This window comes from Lepidochelys kempii, chromosome 3, assembly GCF_965140285.1.
Source record: "Lepidochelys kempii isolate rLepKem1 chromosome 3, rLepKem1.hap1, whole genome shotgun sequence".
NCBI classification, from domain to species: Eukaryota; Metazoa; Chordata; order Testudines; family Cheloniidae; genus Lepidochelys; species Lepidochelys kempii.
Window position 1 is genome coordinate 182,457,322 of NC_136382.1, and position 12,789 is coordinate 182,470,110.

A 12,789-nucleotide genomic window follows, 5' to 3' on the forward strand; every position below is an offset into this window, starting at 1 on the left:
ACAAGTGCAGAGTCCTGCACTTAGGACAGAAGAATCCCATCTAGCGCTAGACTAGGGACCGAATGGCTAGGCAGCAGTTCTGCAGAAAAGGACCTAGGGGTTACAGTGGACGAGAAGCTGGATATGAGTCAACAGTGTGCCCTTGTTACCAAGAAGGCTAATGGCATTTTGAGCTGTATAAGTCAGGGCATTGCCAGCAGATTGAGGGACATGATCATTCCCCTCTATTCGACTTTGGTGAGGCCTCATCTAGAGTATTGTGTCCAGTTTGGGGCCCCACACTACAAGAAGGATGTGGAAAAATTGTAAAGCATCCAGTGGAGGGCAAGAAAAATTATTAGGGGACTGGAATATATGACTTATGAGGAGAGGCTGAGGGAACTGGGGATGTTTAGTCTACGGAAGAGAAGAATGAGGGGGAATTTGATAGCTGCTTTCAACTACCTGAAAGGGGGTTCCAAGGTGGATGGCTCTAGACTGTTCTCAGTGGTAGCAGATGACAGAACAAGGAGTAATGGTCTCAAGTTGCAGTGGGGGAGATTTAGGTTGGATATTAGGAAAAACTTTTTCACTAGGAGGGTGGTGAAGCACTGGAATGGGTTACCTAGGGAGGTGGTGGAATCTCCTTCTTTAGAGGTTTTTAAGGTCAGGCTTAACAAAGCCCTGGTTGGGGTGATTTAATTGGGGATTGGTCCTGCTTTGAGCAGGGGGTTGGACTAGATGACGTCCTGAGATCTCTTCCAGCCCTAATCTTCTATGATTCTATGACTTGGATGTAAAAAAGCATGTATCTAGCATCATTCAGCAGACATCACTCTAGGCAGAATGGCTGACTGTAGACAACCCACATCTGGGTATTGCTGCACTTCTGTCATTGCAGAGAAGTCCAGTTCACATGTTTTTGCAACATTCTAGTAATCTTAAAATATGTGTGTGGCTCTAACGAACATTCCTTGACAGCTGGGGAAAAGAAATGTTGTTTTCTTGTGTATAACCTTATCATTCATAGATCTCTAAATTGTTCATAAGATTTATCTCTGATCACTGCAGTTAAATATCATCTTATTTACAATTAAATGAAAAACGAGGTGTGTCACAGACTTTCAGGTGAACATTGTAAATGTCACAAGTCAGTTACTTGCCTTAGAAATTCAGCGTTTATCTAGCTTACATACCATATTTTTAGCAAAAATGGACTGGCTTATATGAGGAGCTGATGGTGAGAGCCTCTTACAAAGTGCCAAGCACTCCCATGTTCTGTTGAAGTTTAATATAAGTGACTGGCATTCAGTACCAGTAAGGATTAGGACCTTTAAATAAAGACCTCCAGTAAAGGCCTGGCATGCTGTTCTGAAAATCATTGTAATGCTGGCTGCTGGAGAAATAATTATAAAATTGATGGCCAAAAATATATATTCAAGCTCCCCAAATGATATACATTGATTGTTTTGCTGGTTATGAATTCAGTAACCACAAGTGAGAAATCCTATAAAAGCAAGAGTTTTCTGAGCTATTAGGTGACATGAGAACATCAGGAGAATGCACCAAAAAAAAAGTGTTGTTTTTTTTTTATCCCAGAGCTACGTAACTTGGCTTGTCTAAATTATTGTAATGTCCTCCAGTCCTAAAAAGCAAAATCCTCCCCTTCTGGTCCACATTTAAGCATGAGATTTTTCAAGAAACAAGGATTCTTACTGGTGTGTGTATGGCAGTGGAGGTGTGGAAGGTTGTTTTGGGGTTTGTCTTTATGTTGTGCCTTGGTTTTTGCGGTTTTGTTTTGGAAAGTTAGGTGGCAAAATGTGTGTCTCTTAGAATTAGTCATCTGAAACCTTAGCTAAGGTAACATGACTCAGACTTCATTATGTGGACAAGTACAAATGCATGCCAGATTAAATCAATTTGACTCATAATGGAATATGCAGATGTTTAGCAGGTGAAATCCTTCACATCCCACTGTCAACCTCAACCCTCCCTGCAGCTCGTTTTCAAGTCTATGGCCTAGATTAGCAACCATAGCTTCTCTGAACTAGTTGTGTGACATTCTGGTACCACTGAACCCGGAAACTCTCCCTGTTGACCATCTCCTGGTCAACCTTCATTAGAACCTTCCACATGAATGTATCAAGGGCTGCCGCAGAAACCCTTTCTCTGTAATGAAAAGAATGCATGCGCTCCCCTGCAGAGCCCTTTGCACACAGTCCTCCCCACCCCCCCATTTGGCGTCTTAAGTGATAGAGGGGAATGTGATTACCATGTAACTTACTCTATAATGTAGCTTCCCTCTAAAGGCACAAGTTCTTTTTACAATACTACCAATTCTCTTCATCAGCAGTACACATCCTAGATTCTGGCACTCATCTACTCAGTGAAGTCCATGTATTACTATTGATTTTCATGCACAATTCTGCTCATTACACTTGTGACAAAATTGCTTCCTTGGCATTGTCTCTTCCTGAGTTGTCTTGAGCATTCTTGGGTTATAGGAAAATTGGTATTTACTGGATCTTCATATCATAAAAAAAGAAGCAATCTTGAACCCTAAAAGTAGAAACTACTGATACAGAGCCTATAATAAGTGTGGTCACGCTTTTGCATCTGTGTCCTGAATGTGGAATCCTCCAAAGATAGCATAGGTAATGGAATAGAGTCTTTCTTTTATGTTTCAGAAGGAACACACAGGAGTTTGACAGTCAGATAGGCCCTTTCATGTCCATACACAGACCTGTGGGAGTCAATGCATCTATGTGCTTATGCAGGAGCCCACTTACATGGTTCCCAGTACAGGGTCAGAGCCCCAGTTTCAATTTGTTTTCATCTGTATGCTAAAATGTGTGATTGTTCAAGAAATAAAAAGTAGATGGTAGAAGATATGCCTTCTGTACTTCCTGGAAAAGAGGTTTAAAAACAGTTCAGCCTTATCTAAATCTTCTTCTTATGGCTAAGGTCATTGAGACCTTGAATTAAAATACTATCAAAGTACAGGTTGTTTAATTTTAGAATACCTGAGGGAAACATTTAACTTGTCAAATATGACATTGAAAATTCTGCACTTTATTTTTCAAGATGGATTCTTTCCTTTCCCCTACTCCGTGATTTCCTTATTATCTTTTGTACATGTACATTGTATTAGATGTGAAAAAACTCTGCTTGCATAGCAAAACACTTTCTGCAATGGACAACAATGATTTACTATAACTCAAATTGGAGAGTGTTCTCCATCACTGCGGTATCTGTAGGCTCGATCTTGCAAGGTGCTAAGCACTCTGGCCTTGATCCAGAAAATTCCATTGATGTCAGTTGGGCTAACTGTGTGCTTACGTATTATGCTGAATCAGAACCAGAGTGCTGAGCACCATGCAGGACTGAGTCCTAAATTAACAGTATAGGAGAGATGTCCCTACTGTGAGGTGCAAGTTACATCTTAGCAGTGATGGTTTTGGCACTTGGGGAAAAATGGGAAAGTGTAATCCAAGTGAAATAAATTAACTGTCATAATGCAGATTCTTTGCACCCTTCATAGCTGTTAATTTAACAGACTAGCTCTTTGATGATACGGTCCACTGCTCTGACACCCCACACAATACAGTATGTTATGGGCTATTGAAATCCTTTCATGGACTTATGGCCTGATCCAAAGTCCACTATGAGTACATTCCTATAGAGGGTTTCAAAGCAGCAATAGTAGGAGTTTGTGGTAAAGCTACAGCGAGAATTCATGAAATCCTAATTAATGAACACATGCAGCTAAGTCAAGTTATATTGTCCCTTAAAATTTTGATCTTGATTTTCCACAGCCTCTCAAAATAGGGCTTTGGATTGTAATTGTCCTTTTCAGCACAAGAAGTTTATTGGAATCTGTTTTTCTTCAGTGGTGGCATAGTACAGTAAATGGTGGTATTTAAAGAAGTGTAGGAAGCAAAAATTCTTGCAGCTGAGAAGCACACAATGTGTTTGCATCATTGCATAGATTATAATCATTTTAGGTTTCAGATATTGAGATCTGTGTTTTAGGTTAGCATTTAACAAATAATAAATGTGTATTACAGGTACAGTTAAAAGGTTTTTTTTTTTAATCTTTATGGTGGATGTCCAGATAGTTGTATTTGTAGCAGTGTTCACATTATAAACTGAAGGAAAAACCTGTGCCTACCACTAATAGCCTCAGGAATGGCCTAAAGATAAAATAAACCATTGTTCCAAGCCCCACAGAATTATGAAACCAGGGATGAAATCCTATTCCTGTTGAAGTCAATGGGAGTTTTGCCATTGATTTCAGTGCAGGCCAGGATTTCACCTGAGGAATGTAGTTCAACTAGGTCATGGCTTTATTATTGCAACCACTTCCTGCACTACTTAAACTGTACCATGTGGGGGAGGGCTGCTTCAAGCGCCCAACTTGCATTTCTGCATCACCATAAACTGGTCCCAGTACCTTGCAATGACTACTCCATCCTCCCCTTGTACAAAGGTTAAGTAGATGAGTCTGGGGAGGGGGTGGCCCTGTACTGTCCTAGACACTGAATCCCCTCTCACACTCCCCACTTTCTGTAGCAGGGAAACCCTCCCCAATCCTGATTCCAGTTCTGGTTTATTGGGGACCCAGACCCCTAATGAACAAGTTCCTGCACTGGACAGTAAACGAGTTGTGAGAACTCAAACGCCTCACAGCCTAAAGGTGAAAATCCCCCAGTGGGTCAGGCAGTGAGGGGCAAAATTACTTCCCAGCCCCAGAAGGTGATTAGAGTGATTCCACAGCAGGCCCAGAAATCTGGTCCAAGGGGGAGCTGTTGCTCTTGCGTGAAGAATGCAGTTAAGGAGTCCCCTTCTCCAAGCCAAGGGGAGGCTGGGTGCCCATGGGCAGTGGGGGAGTAGGACAGTGCAATCCTTAAAGGATCACAGATTTTTTTGCTGTCCTGGCCCAGACAAATTCCCCACCACCACCACCTCTGAGGATGCAGGAAGCAGCATTTTAACTGCCTTTGTATAAATGAGCATTATATGTACAAATATATACTAATATCCTTGAATATTAATTTAAATAGCATACATGAACCTGGTTATTTCTTGTAACAAGCTTGTCTTGCTAACCAAGGTCATGCGCCTAGTGCTTATGTAAGGGGACTGTTGCCCCCTTACTAACATTCAGTGGGGGTGTTTTAGTTGCTAGCTCCCAGTACTAAAAGGGGGGAAGGGTCGATGGGGAATCAGGACCCTGAGACTGACAGCCCCCAGGAACAACGGGGAGAGGCCAATGCTCCCGGTCAGCCTGAATGACAGGGCGGGCAGGCTAATCAGGGAGTCAGGAGGCAGGGAGGTGCTGTCCTCCGTGTGAGCTGGAATTGCCTGGGTCAGACAGAGTGGGGCCGAGCTATGGAGAAAGTAGGGGCCCAAGCTGAGCTGGGGAGCAGAGCTGTGCCAGATCCAGAGGGACCAGAAAAGCAGCCCGGAGAGAGCAGACCCTGTCCTGGGAGCAGAGCTGCAGCAACCAGAGCCAGAGGCACAGCCCAGAGAGAGCAGTCTTGCCCTGGGAGGAGAGCTGCAGCAACCAGAGCCAGAGGGGCCAGAAAAGCAGCCCAGGAAGCAGGTCAGTGCTGGGAGCAGAGTCACAGAAGCAGCCTGCAGAGCAGACCTGTCCTGGGAGCAGAGCTGCAGCAACCAGAGCCAGAGGGGCCAGAGAAGCAGCCCAGGGAGCTGGAGGCAGAGCAGCAGCCGTGCTGGGGCAGAGTGGAGCTGGAGCTAAGACAGAGTGGAACTGGAGCTGGAGCAGTCTGGAGCCAGGTGTCGTGAGCAGCTGGTGAGAGAGATGGGGGGACCCTGGGTAGTGGGCCCAGCACAGGGAGATGCCTCAGCCAGGAGGCTCTGCAGGCTGGACTCGAAGGGGGATTGGTAACCCTGACAGGGTGGGGGCAAAGGTGGGAAGAAGGGCCCTGCCACCTAGAGCCTGAGGGCGGGTGGCCACCAGCAGAGCAAGTGTCCAACCCACAGCATCCCTGCAGCACAGCCAGGGCCTGAGACTTACAAGGAACAGACTGTGAACTGCCCTGACATTCCAGAGACACTGTTTGTGATGTTCCCTGCCACAGAGCGGGTTGATGTGTTTCCTTTAACCTTTCCCATTTTCCCTTATTCTTTTTACAATTAATTGTTGATTAAATAACTTGCATTTGCTTTAAATTGTATCTAATGATCAGTGGGTCAGAGAAGTGCCCAGTGCAGAGAGAGTACCCCGGAGTGGGGACACCCTAGCCCCTGTCCTAGGTGACCACAGCAGGGTTGGGGGTCGAGTCCCCCAGGAATCCGGGGCCCAGCCTTGTTGGGGTTATGAGGACTCTGCCAGACAGGAGAGTGGAAGGAGAGTCCTGAAGGGCAGGGAGGCCACTGGGTAAAGGAAGTGGGAGCGAGGACTCAGATCCTTTCGCTAGCCCACTTCACCGGGGTAGTGCAGAAGCCAGTGAATTCCTGCACAGATATATTTTCCAAGGTGTATGAAAACATGCAAGGAATTACACGCAGCTAGAATAAAGCACCAGGCAGATATTGCAGACTTCTAACTTAGTACAAATAGAAATGTTGCTGTAGAGAATAATGTGCAAAACAGCACTAGTAAATCAATTGGTATGCAACTGAAAAACAAAGCCTTCTTTTTAAGCAAGTAAACTGCTGAGATTAATTTAAACAGATATAAATCAAAATTAAGTCTGCTTAGCATGAGAAAGAAGGCCCCTCAACAGCAATACAGAATAGGCATTGTTACAGAATATAGACACTTTTGTAAATTATGTTATGGAATATCTTATTAGATGAAACTTCATAAAAGAACACTCTTAGATACAAGCATTGTAATTAGGGTTGCCAGGAATCTGTTTTTTCTATCAGAATGCCCAGTCAAAAAGGGACCCTGGTGGCTCCGGTCAGCACTGCTGACTGGGCCGCTAAAAGTCCAGTTGGCGGCGCAGCAGGGCTAAGGTAGGCTCCCTGCCTGCCCTGGCTCTGTGTGGCTCCTGGAAGCAGCCAGCATGTCTGGCTCCTAGGCACAGGGGCGGCCACAGGGGCTCCACATGGTGCTCCTGCCCGAGCGCCAGCTCCAAGGCTCCCATTGCCCACGAACCAGGGCCAATGGGAGCTGCGGGGGCGGCGCTGTGGGCACGGGCAGTGCGCAGAGCCTCCTGGCCCCTGTACCAAAGAGCTGGACATGCCACCCACTTCCAGGAACCACCTAAGGAACGTGCTGCCTGGCTGGAGCCCACACCCCAACCACTTGCCCCAGGTCGGAACCCCCTCCTGCACCCTAAGCTCCAGCCCCAACCCTGAGCCCCCTCCCACATGCAAACTCCCTCCTGGAGCCCACACCCCTTCCTGCCCCCCAACCCCCTGCCACAGCCCTGAGCCCCCTCCCATATCCAACCCACTGCCCCAGCCTGGATCCCCCACACACACCCTGAACCCCTCATTTTTGGCCCCACCCCAGAGCTCGCATCCCCAGCCAGCGCCCTCCCCCACCCCCAATCCCAGTGAAAGTGAGTGATGACGGGGGAGAGTGAGCGATGGAGGGAATGGGATGGAGTGAGCGGGGGGGCATTACCTCGGAGAAGGGGTGGGGCAAAGGTGTTCGGTTTTGTGTTATTAGAAAATTGGCAACCCTAATTGTAATGCCAAACAACTCTGGTATTTAACACATGCATGAGGCAACATGCATTTGCTGAGCTGTACATCAGTGATGATTGTGTGATATATTTTTGGCTAATTCACATTTAATGATGAATTGTGCAGATGGAGTTAAAGCTTAAACTACCCTTAAAATATGTTGAAAAAACAGCAACAAAGAAAAAAAGTCCCCATTTGAAAGCCAAGAAATTCAAAATTAAGGTTGCATTTCAACAAGCGACAATCATTTGGGGGACTGAAATGCAGTGTTACTGTAGTTCAAAGAGTCTTCATTTTGCCCAGTCATAATTTGAATCATCTTTAAAATGTAGGTTCAGAAATATCGCAGCTGATTTTCATTGTTAATCAGCACATTGTATGCATATGCTGCTTTCCTTCTGTCTATGTGGTGTAAATGTTACAGACTGTCTAGTTTTGCAGAGAATTAAGTATTAAGAGTATTAAGTGTCAAGCGATTAAAAAAATTAATCGCGATTAATCGCACTGTTAAACAATAATACAATACCATGTATTTAAATATTTCGGATGTTTTCTACATTTTCAAATATATTGATTTCAATTACAACACAGAATACAAAGTGTACGGTGCTCACTTTATATTTATTTTTTATTACAAATATTTGCACTGATAACAGAAATAGTATATTTCAGTTTACCTAATACAAGTACTGTAGTGAAATCTCTTTCTAATAAACTTTTACATGTAGAATTATGTACAAAAAATAACTGTATTCAAAAATAAAACAATGTAAAACAGCTATCAAATCCGCCCTCATTCTTCTCTTCTGCAGACTAAACAATCCCCGTTCCCTCAGCTTCTCCTCATAAGTCATGTGTTCCAGTCCCCTAATCATTTTTGTTGCCCTCCTCTGGATGCTTTCCAATTTTTCCACATCCTTCTTGTAGTGTGGGGCCCAAAACTGGACACAGTACTCCAGATGAGGCCTCATCAATGTTGAATAGAGGGGAACGATCATGTCCCTCGATCTGCTGGCAATGCCCCCACTTATACAGCCGAAAATGCCATTAGCCTCCTTGGCAACAAGGGCACACTGTTGACTCATATCCAGCTTCTCGTCCACTGTAACCCCTAGGTCCTTTTCTGCAGAACTGCTGCCTAGCCATTCGGTCCCTAGTCTATATACATAGATATTAAGGTCAGAAGGGACCATTATGATCATCTAGTCTGACCTCCTGCACAATGCAGGCCACAGAATCTCACCCACCCACTCCTGCGATAAACCTCGCACCTATGTCTGAGCCATTGAAGTCCTCAAATCATGGTTTAAAGACTTCAAGGAGCAGAGAATCCTCCAGCAAGTGACCCGTGCCCCATGCTACAGAGGAAGGCAAAAAACCTCCAGGGCCTCTTTCAATCTGCCCTGGAGGAAACTTCCTTCCCGACCCCAAATATGGCAATCAGATGAACCCTGAGCATATGGGCAAGATTCACCAGCCAGATACCCAGGAAAGAATTCTCTGTAGTAAGTCAGATCGCACCCCATCTAACATCCCATCACAGGCCATTGGGCCTATTTACCATGAATATTTAAAGATCAATTAATTGCCAAAATCATGTTATCCCATCATACCATCTCCTCCATCAACTTATTGAGTTTAATCTTAAAGTCAGATAGGTCATTTACCCCCACTGCTTCCCTTGCAAGGCTATTCCAAAACTTCACTCCTCTGATGGTTAGAAACCTTCGTCTAATTTCAAGTCTAAACTTCCCTATGACCAGTTTATATCCATTTGTTCTTGTGTCCACATTGGTACTAAGCTTAAATAATTCCTCTCCCTCTCTGGTATTTATCCCTCTGATATATTTATAGAGAGCAATCATATCTCCTCTCAACCTTCTTTTGGTTAGGCTAAACAAGCCAAGCTCCTTGAGTCTCCTTTCATAAGACAGGTTTTCCATTCCTTGGATCATCCTAGCAGCCCTTCTCTGTACCTGTTCCAGTTTGAATTCATCCTTCTTAAACATGGGAGACCAGAACTGTACACAGTATTCCAGGTGAGGTCTCACCAGTGCCTTGTATAACAGTACTAACACCTCCTTATCTCTACTGGAAATACCTCGCCTGATGCATCCCAAGACCGCATTAGCTTTTCTCACAGCCACATCATATTGGCAGCTTATAGTCATCCTGTGATCAACCAATACTCCAAGGTCCTTCTCCTCCTCCATTACTTCTAATTGATGCGTCCCCAGCTTATAACTAAAATTCTTGTTATTAATCCCTAAATGCATGACTTTACACTTCTCACTATTAAATGTCATCCTATTACTATTACTCCATTTTACAAGGTCATCCAGATCTTCCTGTATGATATCCCAGTCTCTCTCTAAATTGGCAGTACCTCCCAGCTTTGTGTCATGTGCAAACTTTATTAGCACACTCCCACTTTTTGTGCCAAGGTCAGTAATAAAAAGATTAAATAAGATTGGTCCCAAAACCGATCCCTGAGGAACTCCACTAGTAACCTCCCTCCAGCCTGACAGTTCACCTTTCAGAATGACCTGCTGTAGTCTCCCTGTTAACCAATTCCTTATCCATCTTTCAATTTTCATATTGATCCCCATCTTTTCCAATTTAACTAATAATTCCCCATGTGGCACGGTATCAAACGCCTTACTGAAATCTAGGTAAATTAGATCCACGGCATTTCCTTTGTCTAAAAAATCTGTTACTTTCTCAAAGAAGGAGATCAGGTTGGTTTGGCACGATCTACCTTATGTAAAACCATTTTGGTATTTTGTCCCATTTACCATTGGCCTCAATGTCCTTAACTACTTTCTCCTTCAAAATTTTTTCCAAGACCTTGCATACTACAGATGTCAAACTAACAGGCCTGTAGTTACCCGGATCACTTTTTTTTCCTTTCTTAAAAATAGGAACTATGTTAGCAATTCTCCAATCATACTGTACAACCCCTGAGTTTACAGATTCATTAAAAATTCTTGCTAATGTGCTTGCAACTTCATGTGCCAATTCCTTTAATATTCTTGGATGAAGATTATCTGCCCCCCCCCCCAATTTAGTCCCATTAAGCTGTTTGAGTTTTGCTTCTATCTCAGATATGGTAATATCTAGCTCCATATCCTCATTCCCGTTTGTCATGCTACCATTATCGCCAAGATCCTCATTAGCCTTATTAAAGACTGAGGCAAAGTATTTGTTTAGATATTGGGCCATGCCTAGATTTTTCTTAACCTCCACTTCATCCTCAGTGTTTAGCGTTCCCACTTCTTCTTTCTTTGTTTTCTTATTTAAATGGCTATATAACCTTTTACTATTGGTTTTAATTCCCTTTGCAAGGGCCAACTCTACTTGACTTTTAGCCTGTCTCACTTTATCCCTACATGTTCTGACCTCAATAAGGTAGCTTTCCTTGCTGATCCCTCCCATCTTCCCTCCCTGTATGCTTTCTGCTTTTTCTTAATCACCTCTCTGAGATGCTTGCTCATCCAGCGTGGTCTACAACTCCTGCCTATGAATTTATTCCCCTTTTTTGGGATGCAGGCTTCCAATAGCTTCTGCAGCTTTGACTTTAAGTAATCCCAGGCTTCCTCTGCCTTTACATCCATAAATTATTCAGTCCAATCCACTTCCCTAACTAATTTCCTTAATTTTTGAAAGTCAGCCCTTTTGAAATCAAAAACCCCTAGTCGCAGATTTATTTTTGTTTATCCTTCCGTTCAGTTTGAACTGAATTAGCTCATGATCACTTGAACCAAGATTGTCCCCTACAACCATTTCCTCTGTATCCTATCCCTACCTTCCAGCGTATCTACCACTCCTCTCAGTTTAGTGTCATCTGGAAATTTGCTGAGGATGCAGTCCACACCATCCTCCAGATCATTAATGAAGATATTGAACAAAACCGGCCCCAGGACCACCCCTTGGGGCACTCCGCTTGATACTGGCTGCCAACTAGACATGGAGCCCTTGATCACTACCTTTTGAGCCTGACAATCTAGCCAGATTTCTATCCACCGTATAGTCCATTCATCCAGCCCATACTTCTTTCACTTGCTGGCAAGAATACTGTGGGAGACCGTATCAAAAGCTTTGCTAAAGTCAGGGAATAGCACGTCCACTGCTTTCCCCTCATCCACAGAGCCAGTTATCTTCTCATAGAAGACAATTAGATTAGTCAGGTATGACTTGCCCGTGGTGAATCCAAGTAATGGTGGTGGTTGAATATAATGTGTGAACCTATCTCTTAAATTTTAATAGGATGAGGGCAGTAGGCCTGTTCCTTGTTTTGTGTATGAAGGGCATGTGGTGAAATGATGATTGACCCATATTTACTGGAGGATTGGAGGAAGATCAGAATGTTGGGTCAATGGCTCCTGTACAATAGGTGACTAGTATGTACAGTATTCATTTGAGTTTGGAACAGTATGTGCTGCGTATTGTGAATGCTGAAGATTTGTGTTGTGTAGGCATAAATGTGTTGTGTTGTGAATTTGGGTGGAAAGTGGCTGAATGGCTATGTGGGCAGAGTTAAGGTTCTCTGGATTATCTTCTTGTTTGTATAGCTGCACTTTCAGACATTTTTGAACAAAGGGGTTTTAGTTTAGGATTTTTGTTTTCTATCATTTGGAACGTTTTTCAAAAGTACAGCTTTTTAAATGCATTTTCTCTAAGCTATTGGTTATAGGGGAACACATCGTAAACCATCTATATTTAAGTTGCTGATTGCTTAGCATTATCAGCCCTTGTTCTTGTTTGCTTATAATATTGTCAAACATTCTGCATTTTTGGTGACGGTAGTTCATCTGTTTCTGTGTACAAAGATGGGGGGAAATAGGCCATTTTGACTATTTTAACTCTGACTCTTTTAATGTATGCTAGCACCTCTGGGGCTTGAAACAGGAACATGAAATATGGCAAGGGGGTTGTACCGTAGTTAGAAGAGTCTTTTGCTGACCAAACTTGGATGCATAAGAGCAAATGTGCAATTGGTGTAAACTGGCATAATTTTATGGCAGTTAATACAGCTTTTTCCTTAAATGAAGAATATTACCCATGTTATAAGCTTCAAAGAGATAGGAGATACCCTATATACATTGATCACTAGCTTTTTTGTGTAGTTTATGGGATTATTTCTCA

At 43.6% G+C, this 12,789-nt stretch overlaps 1 protein-coding gene across 23 annotated transcripts in view; it reads left to right on the forward strand.

The window, feature by feature from the left end:
• NRXN1 (neurexin 1) overlaps positions 1-12,789 on the forward strand; it is a 1,265,182-nt gene that overhangs the window by 369,371 nt on the left and 883,022 nt on the right. The window lies entirely within an intron of this gene.